Genomic DNA, 17,013 nt, shown 5'->3' with positions numbered 1-17,013 from the left:
CAATTCCAACAATACTGCGCTTGACAGCAAACCCCTCTGAACTGTAAGTAATAAATTGTATTCTATTGTTATGTTTAATGAATATTCAGTACGAATCTGGAGCATGAATAAGATGCATTGTTGGCATCTTACTAGCTAGATATTGTAGCTACCACTGTCCTAGTCTCTTAAACCAGACGTCCAGTATTCACTAAAGAGTTTGGTACTTCTGGTCAATATATGTGGATTTCAGGGGGAAAAAAACAAAATGCAAGAATATAGACCCTTCAAGGTATTACATATCACTGATGATTTTAGTTTAAGTTTTAGGTTAAGTTATAGCCACCTATTATATATCACTATCTCTAATTCTTTCCATCTGTCTAACTATTTCAAAAGAACATTTGTACCAAAAATTGAATTCTGGACATACTCAAAAGCCAGCAGATGATTTTCTTATGTGCTACTTCTAAAAATTCTTAATTGGTTTGTTAATACAAGCTTGTTTTCATTCCTTTATTAGCATTCATAATACTATACACAAAGTATACTATCCATCCATCCATTTGCTGTACTGCTTATCCTATACAGGGTCATGGGGTAACCTGGAGCCTATCCCAGGGGCACAAGGCGGGCACCCTGGACGGGGTGCCAACCTATCACAGGGCGCAATCACACTCACACACTACAGACAATTTGGAAATCGGCCTACAATGTACGTCTTTAGACTAGGGGAGGAAACCGGAGTACCCAGAGGAAACCCCTGAAGCGCAGGGAGAACATGCAAACTCCATGCACATAGGGCCGAGGCAGGAATCAAGCCTCCAACCCTGGCAGTGCGAGGCAACAGTGCTAACCACTAAGTCACTGTGCCCCCCACAAACTATACTATACACGAAACATTAGAAGCTATGATTATGCCATTTAGAGTCTCATGTAAAGTGTTCATTAAACTTTAACAATCTTTAACTCTTTTATGCAACTCTTGCTTAGATAAAATATATTTATATACTAAATAGGCAATATTTACTTTGCTTGACTCTGGAATATACTTTACTTTTAAGCTTAAAACATGCAACAGTACTGTAAACAATTTTGCAACTTCTGAAATTTCATACTTAATGTAAGCTTTGGTAGCAGGGTAATGAATGTATGAAATTTCAGTGGTAATTCCAAAATCACTGATTCTTTCACTCCATTACATTATACACTGGATATGCTGATTTTTCTGTTACAGCTGCTTGGTAACTGTCAACTGTCAAAACATTTTTAAAAAACATGCCTACTCTCAACTCAGTGGGATACGAAATATTGTTTTTATTTCCACTTAAATATATTAATTGACAGTTATATTGGGTTCCACAATGCCGAACATGTGATGTCTTGTGTGCTGGCTGAGCTAAGGAACCCACTGAGTCGTGTCAGAATCAATTTAATTTCATGTTCATGAGACAGTAAACAGCTTAGAGCGGGCTACAATTCAATATATTCAGCATTCCATTGTTTTGAGAAATTTTCAAGAAACAAGGCTCCATGCTATAAATGTGTTGAAACAGATTTAATTGGGCCTAATCTTTTTTGGGAAATGATGTGGTTATGATTGTATAGCTTGTGATTAGACGTTTGGTTTGATTAAATAAGAGCCATCGTGATGTGCAAGCTTTCTCTGCAAGCTTTCATATAAGCAGTGACAAGTTATGATTATGTTAATAGTGATATTCATGATGATGATAATTATAATGATGATTATGGCTACATTTCATGAAGCTTCATTACATATAAATGCTGTGCTATAGTAGATCTAAAGGTACTCAGTAGGAGCTATGGGCTTAGACTGCTCTGAAAGGGTTAAATGGAACAATAAGTAGAATTTATGTATTTCCTGGCAGTTGGATATTGCTGGCTGGCTGCTAGTCACATGGCTGCCCACATGATTTGCCACAACACTGGAACTAACCTTCATTTTTTGAGCCAAACATTTGAAGAGAATAAAAGAGGCTGGCATTTCTCCAGCTCACGGACTGCCATGAGCATTTACTTTTCATCATTCTTTAATGTCCTAGATCCACACCTACTACTAAAATACTATTTATCTTTCAAAATGTTTCAGCACTTATAATATTTATTCTGTGTTTTCACCTTTAAAAGTAAAATCATTAATAGTCCTTGCACTTTATTCAGTCAAAGTTCTGATTCACTCTTTCTACTTCTCTGACCACCTGCACATTCCTGGGGTCTTGACCTTTAACACTTAATCACTATTGGCTTGCCTTACCTAAAATGGCCGAATGAGTGAGGCATTGTTAACCTGATTGACATAAACAGCATGTGGCCAGCTCAGATAACTCACCCAAGAGGTGTTCAGCTATGACTTCCCTGACCAGCAGCCATATAATCCATGGAACAGAAAAGATCACACTAGTCATGTCCATGCAGAGGTCTCTGGAAATGCCAATTAGATCAATTTTTAATGGAGAGTGCATGTGTACGTCACCTTCTGCTATCCATTACTGCACCAACCAAGCAGTTAGTGGCTTAGGCCAAATGATATCTTTTATAGTTTTTTGGGTTTTTTTTCCCAAAACTATACATAGTTGAAGACTTGCTCACATTGTTATAAAGTAGTGAAAGTGTTGAGTGATGGTGTTTATTTCAGGTCTTTTCATAGTCTGTTCACTTGCACACCCACACACACACATTACAGTTCCTATTGAATCACCACTTGTACAACTCCTTTTTTTTCAGTTGCACAGGTAGTTATTTACTGCTTAGAAAAAGATTTTAGACCTATTCTGAATTACATGAAAGGTATGAAAAGTACTGAGCTGTCGAAGAGGCAGAGGCTAGATGAGTGAGAGATAGTTTGCCGATGTTTGACATACAGTGAGCAGAAAGAATGTGGCTGCCATACCAGTCCCTCTCTATACATGAAATCTGTGATGCATAAAATATGGTGCACTGAGCCATGGCAATATCCAACTAGAAATTTCCAGTGAGGTACTGTGAAGCCATTTTGTGTTTTAAAAAGTAAACAAATGGCATTTAGTATCAGACACTGAAAGACTCAAGCTTTTGTCTGACAAGTTGTAACCTCACAAGGTTTAGAGAAAAAATAAGCATCATTTTATGTACTGTGAGTATTTCTTTTGTTTGTTTGTTTGTTTGTTTGTCTTACTCTTCGAAAGTGCGACTGTTGAGGATATGGAAAGAAAATTAAACAGGGTAACCTTAAGAAAAATCTTAAATGTCTTTCCAGAGGCTCAGGGGGAAATTACTGTTTTTAAATGAAATACAATTAGTTTGGACAGATTCCGTCCCAGAGCTTAGTGAATTCTATGCAAATAGAGTTAACTAAATCTAAGTCAGAAACTGGGTTCTCCGTAACCCAGTCCAATGCGTGTGAAGGCTGCCAAAAACACCCTCTTCCCCTTCAACTTTATCCTAAAGTGGACATGAGAAATGTATGCAGTTTACATAATGGTTAACTCTTGTATCTTGTCATTTTCACAGCAAGCAAGTGTGATGCACATCAGCACATGAAGTTCCTGACAAAAAGTGGGTGGGATCTTTGACAAAGTTGTTGATTTATGGTTAAAACAAGAAAAAGTGCCAGACATTACATAAGCTGTGCACAACTCCATGCAAGTCCTCTACATAGAAGAGGAATAAAGTAGAGGAATCACTCTTCATGAAGTATTCTTTCACTAGAAGCATCTTGACTAACATTTGCTCTTCTTATTAGTCAATTTCTCTCCAGTACTTTGGTTAACTTGGCTCTCTGGATGACAAAGAAAGCATATGTGCTCTTAGTTACAGATTCAACACTGCACATACCACAAATAAAATATTCAAATTTTTACCATCTGTTAATCCTAAAGCCAAACAACTGTATAGCCATTTCAGTACCTTACCACCATTTTCTCCATGCTCAGTCACTGCTCTTATCTGTGCTGTCTCACTGAGTCTGCATGTCAGAATGTAGTTTCCACACTTCTATGATTTATTAGATCTACATTTTTCGCTCTGCTTTGTGGCAGAGACACAATCATGATTGTCAATCCTGATTTTTGTCTCTAAGCTGTCTGCTTAAATATAGTTCTGTCCTAAGAGTTTTGGGTTTCAAAGCAACTTGTGGTATAAGTCGATTAAACCATACTCAGCAAATCAGAGACGTTTTTATTTTTCTTGTCAGTATTTATAACGGCATTAATTTTGAGATGTGTAATTGTTGAATGCTAGCAGCATGTGCTGTTAGTTCTGGCTGCAAAGGGAAAAATAATTGACATGCTGAACATTGGCTATATTTATTTTGGGAGAAATCAGAGCCAGCACCATGCTGAGAGCCAGCGGCGTCTACCTCTGGTATGGGCGGTTCCCACATCTGGGCCTGATTCACTAAGGTATTTGCTGCAATGTGTAAGAACATGCAAACAAGCCTAATGAACAAAAGATCCAAGATGGCTTTGCATGATAAGGAACCCAAATGTAGTAAACCTCAAAACAAGTGCTGCATAGTAATGGAACATTCATGTTATTCATGGAATTACTGGCAAAGGAAGCCATAAAATCAGTTTGCTCTCTGAGCTTTTTTTTACATAATCTACAATAGGTTTAGAAATACTCTGTTGTTGTTTTTTGCAGAAAAAAGAGTATTTTGCATATATGCTAGAATGTTGTGTTTTTTACATTTTGTTTGTAATATTAGAATTTGGCACCATGCTGACTGAGCTTACATTCATTGTGTAACAATTTAAATAATTTTATTTAATCAGTATAACAGCAATACCCAGAGAGGACATGACCAATAAAAGGAAAAGGACACTTCAAGAGTATTTTAGGTTAAATAAATAAATATAGAAGTGTCACATTTCAGAAAACGATTTTATCTGTGCAATTCAAATTATGCCAGAGTTGCTGTTACCTCGTCAGTTATCACATTCTCTCTTGCATCTACACTGTAAAAAGTAATTATTTTTAAAAGTAAAGTCATTTTGCCAAAGTTCGTTTACTCAATTGTAGCTTTCCTTGTCACTGTTGTGATATCTATTAATATGTATCTTTCACCTGGATATGTGGATATAACATAGCTTTAAGAAAGATTTAAGGTACATAAATGGACTGTAAGTACGTTTTAGAGTAAAGCTTTAAAGGTGCACTATATTCACCTTTCTAGATAAAGGATAAAAGTTACTTTTACCTAAAAATGCAGTGAGTGCCCATATGCAGTTTTGCACTGAAGACACATATAAATATAACACTCTGATATAGTGTTATAAAATATATTATATGTAATAAAATGTAATAAAATATATAAAATGTAGCTTAATTAAACAATTAAGCAGCAACATACCTAAGATAATTTCATGGTAGTTTTCAACACTATGTGATATATTATCTATATCTTAGGTATGGTGCTGCTTAATTGTTTAATTAAGCTACATGTCCATAGTGTTAGTCTCATTTTAACACATTAAACAAATGAAGGTTTATTTTGTGACTGATGGGTTAGGGAATTGTATGCTATCACCAAATTGGTTCAGCTGAAGTAATGTTAACTAGAAAGCCTGCTAAAGTAGCTAATGTTAGTTGAAGATCTAGTGTTCTTGTCAAATTTGCTGACATGATCACGTTAGAGTTTAATATGCTATAATTTAGGAGTGTTTAGGAAAAAAAGTCTATCTTAGTTAGCAACTTACTGTCAGCTATTATATAATGTTTTCTTTTGTGAAGTGCTGAGTTACATCTATAACAAGCAGCTGCTAAACAGCTATGCCCATAACTGTCAAGAACATTCTAGGCACAATCACTTTCAGGTAATTGCCTGCAATGTTGGCTATAATACTGTCTGCTGACATTAGTTATGCTATTAAAGTGGCGTCTCAACAACAACAGTTTGATTAACCCACTTGCTAACCCACATGTTATCAAAAGCAATGCTAACAGTGAACGGAGAACATGTGTTGGAGGCTTGTTCACTTGTTTCTTTCCTACTTTTCAGAACAGACTCCCTGATTCAGTCGTTTAAGGTGTTCAGTCATTAAGACTGCATCTTCATCTAGGTAACAGCATGATGAACAGGCATTTGATAATATCATGAGTGGAATATTTTAAAAATCATTGTACTATATAGAACCTTTGTTGTTCAGTGTATGCATCATAGATATATGTAATACACTGGAATCGATTAAGGTGAAGGACAATAATTTCATTCTAAGCACATAACCAATGTCTGGATATAGAAGCCCCACAGCTTCATTGCCATTACCATGAAAAGCTACAACCACACAAAGAATTTTCATCACTGTATTTGATAAAAGTTTGTTCTATATCCTGTTCAACTCATATCAACCCATATGTCACAGAGTTTTATGTGGTAACCATACCCAGAATGACTATGGCGGTTTCGCTTGTTTACCACATAAAATTTATATAAACATCTGTCAGCAATTTATCCAAATATACAACTATCAATGGACTTAGTATCATATTAATACCATGAACTCAGGACTTATAAAAATATATTTAATGAGATCCTTTCATTGGCTTAAAATTGCCTTAAAGCCACATACTGAAATCAGTGAAAGAAGTGTACAGTGTGATAGCAGCCATCCCCGAAAACATAACTGCATGAAACTTTTTGTAGACCACTATAATCAGAAATACCTAAAACACACACACACACACAAACACACACACATTGACTTAAGCTTTTAATTGAGTCAATACTCTATCGCTAATTGGACAGGCCATAAACACAATTGGAATTTAATTTTAAAAATACAAACAAAGATATTCAAAAGTACAACCAGCATGTCTTAACCTCTGCTTCACAGATCTAAGCTACAACTCTGTGAACTTCACTCTGGAGAGCTAAACTTGCTTGCTCTTTAGCGGCTTGCCCCTAGCTACTGGTGAAGGAAGTGATTTGCTTTACTTTACTACAGTACCACACAGCAGCATTCAGACTGAATTTTGTGAATTTATTCAGTGGGGTGGAGCAAAATCAGTCAATTATGGATGGTCCTGGTAAGACATACTTGCTACAGCAGCACATAAACTAAAATTAGAACAATACAGAGAGGATTAGCATGGCCTCTGCGCAAATATGTAAGACATATTTCTGCAGATAAAGCAATGGTTCAGCTAACTTTAGCCAGCTAACTAGTTTTGTTGCTTGTGAGTGATATGAGACCTTATGCTGACTAATGAGCAGAAAAAGCTTTTTGCCATAATGAAATGGTAATAGTAATAAGCGGTTCCTCCACGCTGAGTTTTCCTGAAAGTTGTGGCCCCAACCCTGTCCTTGATTTCTATTGGCCTATGCTTCCCAGCCTTAAGCCTTTCAAGCCATAAGCCTTTTTGAACACATCCATTTGTTTGAATTATGAGTAAAATATAACGGCCAATGAAAGTGGAGGTGAAAAACACAACGACCTGTAGAGGGGAGTTGTGCAACAGTGAAATGCTTAGATGGTAGGTTGGACTTGGTAGTAAGCAGTTAGTCATTCATTTATTTCTTTATATAATCATCTTCAGTAATCACTCCATCCAGGTCAGAGTCATGGTGGATCCAAAGTCTATCCTGGGAACACTGGGCACAAGGCAGGAATACACCCAGAATGTGATGCCATCCAGAGGAGTGTAGATCACACATTCACACACTCAATCACACAGAGGGCCAATTTAGCTTATCTGAGCAGCTACTGGAACTTTTTTTTAAATTATCTAGAGAAAATCCACACAGACTCTGGGTGACTCTACAAAACACCTTCAGCTTATGTGTGAGCATCAGAGTTCATAATTACATGATGGGTTTATGATTATGATTATGATTGTGTGATTTGACGGAAGTGGATTCCACAAAGTGGGCTAATAACTGTGTGTAACAATGCAACAAAGCAACCCACAGCTTTGAGATCTCACTGCAGGCATATATCACAAATATAATAATAATACAGCTACAGCAGACTTTATATCAAAGGCAAATGTCACTGGTAATTATTTCAGACTCTACCTACACTACCCACTACACTAAGTCACTTTGTATGTTCATATACTTCTGCACATGACTATTTACATCTTCAAGAATAGTGCACAGACTTTAGTATGTTGTGTTTAGTGTGTGATTTATTGTACAGTGTTATTTACATTTACATTTACATTTATGGCATTTGGCAGACCCTCATCCAGAGCGACTTACAATTATCTCATTTATACAACTGAGCAGTTGAGGGTTAAGGGCCTTGCTCAAGGGCCCAGCAGTGGCAGCCTGGTGGTGCTGGGATTTGAACTCTCAACCTTCCGATCAGGAGTCCAACGTCTTAACCACTGAGCTACCACTTCCCACTTCCCAGTGTTATAGTTTACTCTCTCTACTTATTGTATTTATCAACTTTGCACTGTCTCTGTGTCACTATTCTCCTGTCCATCAGTATTTCAAGTTAAGTGTAGTGTTGTGATTCTGGGCAAACCATATTTCATTCCTAGCATTACCAGTGTCTGTGACTAGAGTAATGACAATAAAGCCTATTTGACGTGTATAAAATGTCTAATTTTCTTTATTTGCAACCTTTTTCAAAATCTCAGATGAACAACAGCCATGCATCCAAACAAAAACTTCTAAAACCTCACACTTTATATTAAAGTTAAGTTAAGGATAAGTGAAGCATATGTCAGTGGCAGTCCAACACCATTCACACTCTGTTTCTGTTTATGGCTTTCAAATTAACAGCCAAGTGAGAACCATATGGCCTGATTGTTATGGTAGATATACACCACAAACAAATTAAGATCCCTCCAACTATTTAATCATAAAAATCCCTGCCACAGACAAATTCTGCCACCATTTTGTTTGAACAGACAACAACCAAATATATTCTTTCCTCTATCATCACTTACAGCCTGCAAATGGCTGGAACCTCCTACTATTCTGAAAAAATCATGTTCTAGGTGTTCACAAGTTCATTTTTTGGAAAGACTTCTGTCGAAGGATAAACCACACTGCAATTTACTGATTGGTCCTCTATCTCATTTACAGGCAACATGCAGTAATTACATGGAAACACATCAAAAACCTGTATCTTAAGCAATAACATGGAGGCAAACACTAGCCTGCTGACAAACCCTTCCTAAAAATCATTTATACCCATCAGTAATGAATAATTAATATCACTGTCTCACTACTAAAAAAAACATGTTTACTGTAAGAAGCAGTGGTGTTCCCATGATGTTCAGTCCCCAAAGGAATAAAACATATTTAAAATATATTTATTGTATTTCCATCATTGTTTATTCATATTGCAAAACCTGAGTCAGACCAAATCAGACCCTATCAATATTGCATGAAGTAAGGTCCAAAGACCAATTGCTGTACAGAACTTTTTGCTCAGAAGCCTTTCAGCCATTTCTAAAATAAATAAATAAATAATTAAATAAGAGCCTTTTAAATCCCTCTCTTCTCAACACACTCCCAATGTGGCATTAATGCACTCAGAAAATACATACGGCCTACTCTCTACAAACTGCTGACAAAAATGAAAATAGAAGTCGCTTATGCCATGTTTCTGTGATAATATAGTGCCATTTTTGGAGTGCTAAAGGCAATAAACTCAAGATCTGATAGATAACAACAGGACCTATTGTCTCAAAAGAGTCTGCAAATAAAAGATGAATAAATAACTCAGGGCTTTTGTATATAAGCTATGAATATTTCATATTTTTGGTTGTTTTATTCAAATATGTGAGGCAAGCAACTTTGTTTGGTGTAAATGTAATCCAATATTTCTGGTTGCAAATTTATTTATGACTTTCATATGAAAGTGGCCTGGTGTCTAGAACCCTGAGGTTGACCCTACATGAATAATGTCAGTGGCAAAAAACAAGCAAAATGGATCAATCATGGGCCATTCAATATAATGCTGTCTGGTTCTAAGGCCTAGAATTCCTCTTGATATTTTTTTCTTTGTAGGACTGATGAAAGGTGACAGGTTGTGGCAGCTCCCACATTCTGCCATCCGCATGGCTGCGTCTACGCAGCTGCCCATGCTCATGCTAATGAGTATCTTCAAGAGCATTCCCAGTCTGTCAATTATGACTCACTTCTGTTAATTGCCTGTAGGATGCTGATCAAACAGTCAAGGCCGCCAGGCCAATTGACACATTCTTTCTGACCCCACAATTACTAGAAATCCCAAATAAGCTCTGTGAGATATATTGTAATGTACCAGTTGGTTTGTAAATTCAGCACTGTCCAGAGCCTGCAGTCATGCCAAAATTAAGAGTATCAATATGGGTTTCAAAGTCAAAGTCTATAAATGATTAAAGTAATTTTTCTGGCTATGAGTCTAAAATAATGGAAACCAGGGACTAATAAATAATCTTCGGAATCTGCCAATTTATCCCATTCAACAAATTCACCAAAGATCTTTATTTTGAGCTTAGCTGCTTAAATTTATATATGTTTTGCACACTTCCTGGAGATATCATATGGATTATAATGATTCATTCTGTCTGACAAGATACTTTTAAATGTAGACATTGTCACAAAGCAGCTTTACAGGAATCCAGATGTAGATTTAAATCCCTAATGGACAAGTTAGAGGTGACAGTGGCAATGATAAACTCCCTGAGGTGACATGAGGAAGAACCCTTGAGAGTATCCAGACTCAAAATGAAACCCATCCCCTTCTCTGTGACAAACGAAAGTGTGATTATAAATCTTTACAGTATGTAGGTGTAGAGTATATACAACATCTACAGTTTGTTGAAAGAATTTTTATTATGAGCTTATTTTGAATAAGAGTCCTGGGATGAGCACAGGACAGTCTTTATGATTACAGCAGCAGTTCTTTGGTACAAAGAACACATCAGCATCTGGTCCACATGGTCTTTGAAATCAAGCGAGGCATTGACCCTCTGCAGCCTGTGGGCTTCAGTACATTGCAGAAACTTGTAAAAAGAGGTAACTAAACACTGACCTCACTACCATAGACTCTAGTAAAGCCATCAGCCCTTTTCCTGCCAGTATAACAACCTCTTTTCTCGCTTGTATGTTTGTAACTCATACACCAGGCATTCTGTTCCAGAAGCACAGGATGTAATACACTTTATAAACAGCATGTGTCCTGTTGTTAACACAGTAAACAATTACTAGGCCACACAACTATACCTTTACCTCACCCCCACCATGCTCTGAATAAATCTACGAGCAAACCTAGTCCAGAAACTTTTCATTAATCAACCCAGGGTAGTGTTTTTCAGAATACAATACCCAGAGGATACGTGTGTGCAGGTAAGGGAGTACAAGTATGATGCACTTTATTTTATTTAAGGAAAGAGAAAGAGAGATCAGCTGAAGAAAGGCAGTGTTGTGTAGCACACAAACACATGTTTGTCTGATTAAAGATGAGATGAAAATATAATCATATGTGGAAAATGTTAACTATAATATTTAGCTGTTGTTAATATGATGTAAAAGCAGCACTGTATTCCAGACTATTTGTTTGTTTGTTTGTTTGTTTAATTGTAACTTATAGCCAGTTTACACCAATCCTATGTTCACGCTAGGAAGTGACAACAGGCAACGATTAATCTTTTACGTACGTATGTGACCTAGAGCCGCAATTTCAGTGACAGTGACATTTGAATTGAGATTTACTAAGTTCTATGCAAATTAGATAACATGCCAAAGCGTATAAGTCCACGACTGGCTTGAACGATTTCTTCTTTTTTCAGTCCACTTCTCACTACCTACAATAAGTTCCCATTTACAGTCTGACATGCAAAATTGGAAGAAAAAACATGGTTTTGTCTTATCTGATCACATACAACGTCTTATTAAATGTGTATGGAGAAAAAAAAAGCCTGGAAGGAAGTAGCAGAGATCATGGGTGCCGCTGGTTAATGTATGTAGCTAATACAGTTAGCTTGCTAATGTGTTAACGAAGCTAGTGTGAAGGCTAGCACATAGCATGTAAATCAAACAACCAAGTTTCACACTGGTTAGTGCTTTATTTAATTTGTATTTAACTAGTTAGTTTTAGAAGAAAATGTATATACTGTATAGCTACTACCATTTCTCATCAGCATTTTAAAAAAAATGTAGAGTGTCTTCAGTCTTCTCAAGTAAGAAAAAGCCTCTTTCTGCCTGATCCACCTCTGCAGACAAGACCATCAGTATTTTAGAGATGAACATTACATCACTATGTACTGAATCAGCTGAATCAGTTTTAATATCTGATTTCTTAGGCAAAAGAGGTGGAAATAGTTGGACATCAAGCCTTTTCCAAAGTAACCATCTCTTTTGTGTGTTGCTTCCAGTTTCTCAAATGAGTACTGTGGCTGAACATTTTAGTTTTGAAGATATTTTGCCACTCATCGAGTTTGTGGCATATATTACCTATTCCTATAAGAAACTCCATTTATATTTGTGTGATTCACATGTAAGATGTCTCTGAACTTGTCACATTCACATTCAGAGTTCAGAGGTGTAAGTTGGTGTGAAACTATGGGGTGAAGTTGTTTAACAGTTTGATGTTCTCTTTTTTAAAGGACTAGAAATGGTCCTTTCTCTCCAGAATGTGTCCACTATTGTCCTCAAAAGATGAATTTCAGTGGTTAAGAATCTGAACAAAAGATTGTGAGTTCAACCAGAGGGGGAGATAGCCTGTCTGTTCTACCACAACTGATCCCTTGAGCAAGACCTTTAACCCAAAACTGTCCCAGAAGCACCCAAGAAACTGACCTTGCGCTCTGACCCTGAACTTCCCTTTGTGTGTAATAAGGGGTGCTGGGTATACAAAGAGAAACTCCAGTTAAACAATGCAAATGCAAACAATCCAAAACAGATTTAATTAAATTATGTAGTGGTTGTTTTCTTTTAAATATGTGAATTGCTACACAGTAAAACCACAACAAGTATTGTTGTCAGTGGTACACTTTAGATGGTTCCTCATTTGTTGAGAGCCACAGGACAACTTTGGTTCCTCCAGTTATAATTTCAGCGACATTCAGAGACATATAGCAGCAAAGGAAGCCTCGTCTCTTTTACAACAAACGAAAGTATCTTTCAATTTGGTGGTAAAATTCTGTCTCAGAAATTGTCATTTTCGATCTCTGTAAGTGTGTTCTGCCTTTCTTAGAGCATGGTCTTCCTTTGAACTATCTAATCCTCAGACTTTGTTCCCCACTGTTTCTTTCTCAGTTTGTGCCTTTTCTTGAAGTGCTTATACCAGCTCTCTATAGTTCTCAAGGGAATTGTGTTCTTGGAATCAAAATCTTTTTGCCAAGTTCTACATGGGATTTGTGTTGGTGCAGATGAAAAACATGCAAAAGACAATTTCAGTGATATTTTGATGTTACAGATCAAGTGGCTTCTTTATATACATAAATGAGGATAAAAATGACATTTTGTCATTAAAAGTGTTGGAAAACCTCACCTGTGCACTTAAATATGTGCCAGGCATTGTACTCTCATATCACTGTCCTTGACAGTTCTTCATGAACCAATCAAACTTGTTCTTTGATGCAATACTGATATCAGAGCTCTGAGTATAACCCAGCACTCAATACTCAGGCATCCTCTTGTCATGTCTATAGGACTGTGTCTATAAGAACACTCTTGTCAAGTTCAAGACCAGGACTAGCCAAGATCAAGTGGTTGAGGCCAAGTCAAGCCAAGTGCAAATGAAAGTGGCACTGAGTCAAGATCGAGACCAAAAAACATCAAATCCTATTGACTATTTGGCTTCACTTTTGCATTACTATGTTTTCTACTAGAAGGAATTGTTTCTTGTCAAACTATGTGAAAAGACAACACAAACATTATTTTTTACAAATTCTCAGTCGAGACCAAAAACAATTTTAGCAAGATCAACGCCTAAGACTGAAAAGTCAGTGACAAGTCCAAGTCAGTACAGAAAGCATTTTGAGTGTCCTACAGCACTATAAGCTTGCTCTCTGCTTCCAAATTATGTGAAACAATCACACATTCACATGCATGATCAGCACTGTGTCAGTCAGCATAACATGCATTCATGTAAAAAAAAAAAAAAAACATCACTGGGTTAGATTTGGAAATATGCTAAATCAGATACAATACTGTTAGTGCATTTCAGGTTAGTATTGTCCCAAATACTGATCCTCTATATCAGACCAAGACATCCATACTAAATAACACATTTGACACATTTGTTCCCACTAGGTAGTATAATGCCTTTGGCGTTTTCAGTTGAGTCTAGGACAGCAAATGTTTTATACACATTGTTTTTTCCTCATAGAAACTTGCTTTTCATTACAATTCATCATTATACTGTAGTCTCATTTCACATTATCTACAAAGCTCCATAAGACGGAATTTACCCTGGGTTCTAAAACATTTCACGGTTTTACCACTTTTGCCTGTCAGCCTCTTTAGCAGAAAATGAGCTGAATAAGTAAGAATAAGTATTTTAAAAAGAGGTGAAATAACTGTGTATGTTGCTATCAGCTCTTGTAAGACCTGACATAACCTATCATATTTTTTTTCTAATGTCAGTGTTTTATCTATCTAAGTCTATCAACAGCAGGAGACATGAATAAGCCTGCAAATTAACCAAGATACTTAATTAGGTTCCAATGAATTATACAGAAAGCATCTACAATACATGTCTATGCAGCTGTCGGAAGACTCATGAGTTATGAAGTGTGAGTACAATCTTAGTGATTTATCACTCACAGCCTTGCATATGTTCTCTGGAGCATTTAATCTTGCTGACAAGTATTGATCTATAAGAAGACGCTAATCACATTCAATTGTGAATTAATACATCTCGTTTTGCACTACTGTCAGAGCAGGCAGTTAGGGCAGTTACAGTGAACCTTGGCAAAGCTTTTTTCTGGCCTCACATGCACACAGATGAACCCTTGCAATATGTTGCCAGAAAATTTATTTTTCAAGTGAACTAGACTGGACTAAACTAGGACTAGAATTGATTTTGCTCATTACTGTGTTGTGGCAAAGCCTAAATGTTCTATAGTGTCACATTAGCAGATGTAAACAGTTCAATCTTTGTGCTGTACAGTCAGCCACTCTGCTCTGGCCCCTCCAGCAATAAACTGTTGATGCTTCCTGGAAAAATATACTTCTATATCAGTGTGATTTGGTTCATAGTTATTACTGAACAGTATTTATATTAGTTTTTGTGTATGGCTAAAAGACTTAATGTAGTTCTCACAGCACTGTCCAAATTCTGTAGACATTAAAAACTGAGGCTTATTTAAAGCAAGGCATTTCCTTTGTGTTAGACACTTTGGCAGTGTTCTTCAGAACACTGTGTTTTTCACTCAGTGCAGTAAAGTGGTGCTTGATGTTTTGTCTTCAGCTCCTCAACACTGTGCTATTTGTTCTTTGTTGTAGTGGGTTTGAGTCCCCTAAACTCATCTTTGACTAAGTGAACATGATGAAATGATAGAATGAAATGATATTTTATTTAAATTAAAATGAAGCAGGCAATTATATAACTGAGTATACTGTACTAAAGGCAATATTAGCAACATTGTTGTACAAATATAATTATTTTAGACCTGTCAATTCTGCTGTTCTACCACATCAACCCGATCTCTTTGAATGTGAGATAGCAAAGTGGGGTGTACATGTTTAAAATTCGCACCTTGTTTACAAAAGAAATTTCCTCCATGGATTATTTGCTTCTTGTCTCCTCATCTCACAAAATTAGTGCATATAGCTGTGTTTATGGGTTTGCTGGTTTAAAAATCAATTATCAGATTCACAGACTTATGGCTACTGAGGTCACACTTGCAGTTTATTTTGACCAGGCCACCCAAGTGATGATGCATACCACTGGTGCCTGTCTCTGTCCTTTTCTGTCTCTAGACACTATAGGAGTCTGTGGTTAGCATGTGGCTGTGGCCTGCATGCAGCATGTGTGTGAGTGTGATGCCATGACCCCAGTGTGTGTTATGTTTGTGTTTAGAAGCTGTTGAAACTCATGGCACAGATGGCAGAGGGATGACAGAATAGACACACATAGAAATGGTTGCAAATTCCTCCGTAAAAATAACCTGTCCCACGGAAGCACCTGACACAACAACTGCCCTGGTATGCAGCCCACAACCTGCCTCCCATTTCAAAGCTTGGCAAACTGGGCTGTTGTGTTACTCAAGGATATCGAAGAGCTGCGATCTTTGACCTCTGAATAGGTTTTCAGATCACTTCCACTTCCTGATGACTTTCACGTTCACTACTTTCATGTCTTCTCCTCATGTCACCCTTGGCATTCTCTCATCCTTCAACTATATATCACTTAGTAGGGTCCTTAGAAACCAACTGTGCATTGTGGAAATAAAGATTGTGCTAGACCAGCTTAAAGTATACTTTAACCTTGACAACCCATTCGCCCCGCTATTTGGCTGCAAGTCTTTTATTCTCACATCCACCTGAGCTTCAGCACTCTGTGCCAATTTCTAAAAATGTGCAGGCCTTGCCAAGTCTTACGACTGCTTTATAGTGGTAGTGCCGGCCATAGCACCTCTCTGTGCCCCTGATGGCTAATGCGCACTAAGAGCTGTAATAAGTGCCTGAACCCAACAGGTGGCATCCATTATCACAGCAGCAGGGCTGTGTTTGTGCCAGCGGAGCCTGGATGAACATTACGGGGGCTGCAATTTAGGGCCCAGTGATTGAGCTTATAGAGAATCCTTAGGCCCAAATGACAGAGAAAGTCCTCACTAAAACAGAAAGTTAAATTTTAGCCAAGGCTTAAGGGGAAGGCCATAAGTATTAGGGCCAAAAAAGGAAGTCTTAGAGCTCTACTTTGTTGTGTTTTCTTGGATCATTGAGGTAATTAAGCAAAGGTTTTATCAGGCTTGTGGGATAAGCTGATTTGACTATTTGGAATGTAATTTAATAGTGTCATTATTATGGCCAGTTCATTGAGCATAAAATCCACCATACTTCCTCTTGGATACATAATGAATAATCATAGGTACTTAGGCTTTGTTTCCTGTATATATTTGTTTGACTATATATTATATTTA

General features: G+C 37.1%; 1 protein-coding gene and 1 non-coding gene across 2 annotated transcripts in view; one reads left to right on the top strand and one right to left on the bottom strand.

Annotated features, from left to right (window-relative positions):
* The window catches only part of LOC113540597 (collagen alpha-1(XXV) chain), a 156,469-nt gene that overhangs the window by 97,200 nt on the left and 42,256 nt on the right, over positions 1–17,013 (bottom strand). The window lies entirely within an intron of this gene.
* On the top strand, positions 7,017–7,119 carry LOC113540739 (U6 spliceosomal RNA). The gene has a single exon (XR_003404109.3). It is a non-coding gene; the product is annotated as a U6 spliceosomal RNA (small nuclear RNA).

Source organism: Pangasianodon hypophthalmus, chromosome 4, assembly GCF_027358585.1.
Source record: "Pangasianodon hypophthalmus isolate fPanHyp1 chromosome 4, fPanHyp1.pri, whole genome shotgun sequence".
NCBI classification, from domain to species: Eukaryota; Metazoa; Chordata; class Actinopteri; order Siluriformes; family Pangasiidae; genus Pangasianodon; species Pangasianodon hypophthalmus.
Note: the sequence above shows the minus strand (reverse complement) of the source record. Positions and strands in the feature narration are given on the sequence as shown.